We start from the raw sequence: 2,961 nt of genomic DNA, 5'->3' as shown, positions 1-2,961 counted from the left end.
GGCGGGGCCAGCGGGCGGCCCGACGCAGCGCGAGCGGGGCGGGGGGCGGGGCCGGGCGTCACGTGACGCCGCCGGGGCTCCGCAGGCGGAGGCGGGAGGCGGGCGAGGGCGCGTGGCGCGTGGCGCGAGGCGTCTTGAGGCGAGGCTGCGTCCCGCCGGCCGAGCGCTGCCGCGTGTCACGGAGCCTGGCGCCTTCACGGGAGTCTGTGGCCAGGTCATCCCGGTGGACGAGAGACCTTTTGACCCGGGGAGTCTTGTGGCGGAGCACAGGGCAGGCAGGTGTGGGGGGCGCTGCGGGACGCGAGACCCTGGGGCGGGTGGCTTGTTATTTTCGGGCAGCGGCGGGGCGTGGGCGGGGCGTGGGCGGGGGCGGGGGCAGAACGCTGTGCGCCCCCTGTCACGGCGGCAGCTCGTGTTTCCTCAGTGTTTACCGCCGGGCTAACGCCGTCTCGTTTAATCCTCACGACAACACGAAGAGGAAGGCGCTATTTTTGGGGTCTGCCTTACAGATGAGAAAACGGAGACTGGGAGACCTGCCCAGTGACAGCTGTGGCCCCCCGCCCCCGCCCCCGCCGTCGGAAGGCTCGTCCCCAGCCCTGGCCCCCGCATTTGCCCCCAGCGCGTCAGACTCGAGGAGCTTGCGGCTCCCGCCGCGTGCGGCTCCTGTGCAGACGCCTAGGTCGGCCCTGAGGCGTTTTCTCCGCGAGGACTTTCTCGCTACTAACTACCGCTCCCTATTAAAAAAAAAAAGAAATCGAGTTACAGTTTTTACCTAGGAGGAAATGCACAGATCCTACGACCCGTTTCTTTGAATTATGATCATTGTACGTAAGCACAACCTCCAGAGAGATCTGGCATGTATCCCCCGCCGCAGCCCGCCGTCTTTTTCAAAATGAGAAATTGATAGATGCTTGCGCTTTCTAAAACTTAGGAAACGTATTTTAACTTTTTTTTTCTGCAGATTTTTTTTTTTAAGATTTTATTTATTCATGACAGACAGACAGAGAGAGAGAGAGGCAGAGACACAGGCAGAGGGAGAAGCAGGCCCCATGCAGGGAGCCCAACGCGGGACTCGATCCAGACACTCTCAGGATCACACCCCAGGCTGAAGGTGGTGCTAAACCAGGGCCACCAGGGCTGCCCTTTGCAGATGTTTCTAAAGAAAATACAATTTGTACAGTATTTTACAAATCGTTAGTTTTTTTTTTTTTTTAATGGCGAAAAAATTTAGATTTATAGCTGGCTGGACTCAGCTTAGATGATCCCAATTTTGTTGGCAACATCCAAAGCATCATAGTCAGGAGCCAGTTGAACATATACTTTCTTTTCTCCATCAGGCCTGATCAAGGTGTTGACCTTGGCCGCATCCATGTCATAGAGCTTCTTCACAGCCTGTTTGGTGCTTATTGGCCTTGACATCCACAATGAACACAAGTGTGTTGTCTTCTATTTTCTTCTCAGTAGTCAGGGGGAACTTGCTGATGGCATAGTGATCAAGCTTGTTTCTCCTGGGGGTGCTCTTTCGAGGATATTTGGGCTGCCTTCGTAGACGCAGGGCCTTGGGTCGTCGTCGGAATGTAGGTGATGTAGGGATCTTCTTTTTTTGTGACTGTGCACGCCTTTCAGAACTACTTTCTTAGCTTTCAAAGGCTTTGGCTTCGGCTTTGGGAGGGGCAGGGGCTTCCTTCTTTTTTGTTTTTTTTTATGATAGGCACACAGTGAGAGACAGAGAGGCAGAGACACAGGCAGAGGGAGAAGCAGGCTCCATGCACCGGGAGCCCGACGCGGGACTCGATCCCGGGACTCCAGGATCGCGCCCTGGGCCAAAGGCAGGCGCCAAACCGCTGAGGGGCTTCCTTCTTTGTCTTCGGCGCCATCTTCGAGAAAAGGCTAGGTTTTGTTTGTTTTTTTAATAAAGATTTTATTTATTCATGAGAGAGAGAGAGGCAGAGACACAGGCAGAGGGAGAAGCAGGCTCCATTAGGGAATCCAATGTGGGACTCAATCCCAGGTCTCCAGGATCACGCTCTGGGCTGAAGGCAGTGCTAAACCACTAAGCCACCTAGGCTGCCCACAAATCATTGGTTTAATCCAGATTTCTTGAAAGACACACCTGGATTATTTGTGACAAATTTCTTTGCCTTGTGTCTCAAAGATGTACTTTTAATGGAAAAGTGTTTCAAAAATCTTTGCTGAAATAATCATGTAAATTATCCCCTTTGTAATAGGAAGGCAAGCAATATGCCCTTTAAAAAAAATGTTTGGAAGAACCGTCAAAATCCCTCACATCAGGCGTTTTCAGCTCAATTTTATTTATGTGTAGCCATCACTTAATGGCTATTCAGTCAGGAAGCTCCATTTTCCTTTTTTAAATATTTTTTTAATTTTTTTTTAATTTTATGATAGTCACACACAGAGAGAGAGAAGCTGAGACACAGGCAGAGGGAGAAACAGGCTCCATGCACCGGGAGCACGACGTGGGACTCGATCCCAGGTCTCCAGGATCGTGCCCTGGGCCAAAGGCAGGCGCCAAACCGCTGCGCCACCCAGGGATCCCTCCATTTTCCTTTTTAAAAAACCTCGTGCTAGGGGATCCCTGGGTGGCTCGCCATTAATCCCTGGAGTTCTGGGATTGAGTCCCGCATTGGGCTTCCTGCATGGAGCCTGCTTTTCCCTCTGCCTGTGTCTCTGCCTCTCTTTCTCTCTATGTCTATCATGAGTTAAAAAAAAAATTATAAAACCTCGTGCTAGAAAGTCAACAAACCTTGGAGAAGAGGGTGGAACAGTAATTTCTGGGACTTGTGGGTAGTTGCATTCTTTTATCCCTTGACTTTTTGTTTTAAACTAGAATTTCCCTTGTGGCTTCCATCTCTATTTCTTTTAATTCATTGCCAAGCTCTTCATCTGCCAAATGGACCCAACAAATGATTTAAAATTTAAGTTGCTTCATTTGAGTCATAT

At 51.2% G+C, this 2,961-nt stretch overlaps 1 protein-coding gene across 13 annotated transcripts in view; it reads left to right on the top strand.

Moving 5' to 3' along the window:
- The window catches only part of XKR9 (XK related 9), an 86,224-nt gene that overhangs the window by 40,590 nt on the left and 42,673 nt on the right, over positions 1-2,961 (top strand). For 6 of the 13 annotated variants that reach the window (XM_077876636.1, XM_077876629.1, XM_077876635.1 and 3 more), the window contains exon 1: positions 113-275. The exons of 3 other annotated variants lie outside the window; for them this stretch is intronic. The gene's annotated coding sequence lies outside the window, so the exon portion shown is untranslated. Of the gene's footprint in view, positions 1-112; positions 280-2,961 lie in introns of those variants that run through there. 4 more of the 13 variants (XM_077876637.1, XM_077876632.1, XM_077876630.1 and 1 more) reach the window with 1 other exon arrangement.

Source organism: Canis aureus, chromosome 28 (assembly GCF_053574225.1).
Source record: "Canis aureus isolate CA01 chromosome 28, VMU_Caureus_v.1.0, whole genome shotgun sequence".
NCBI lineage: Eukaryota > Metazoa > Chordata > Mammalia > Carnivora > Canidae > Canis > Canis aureus.
Note: the sequence above shows the minus strand (reverse complement) of the source record. Positions and strands in the feature narration are given on the sequence as shown.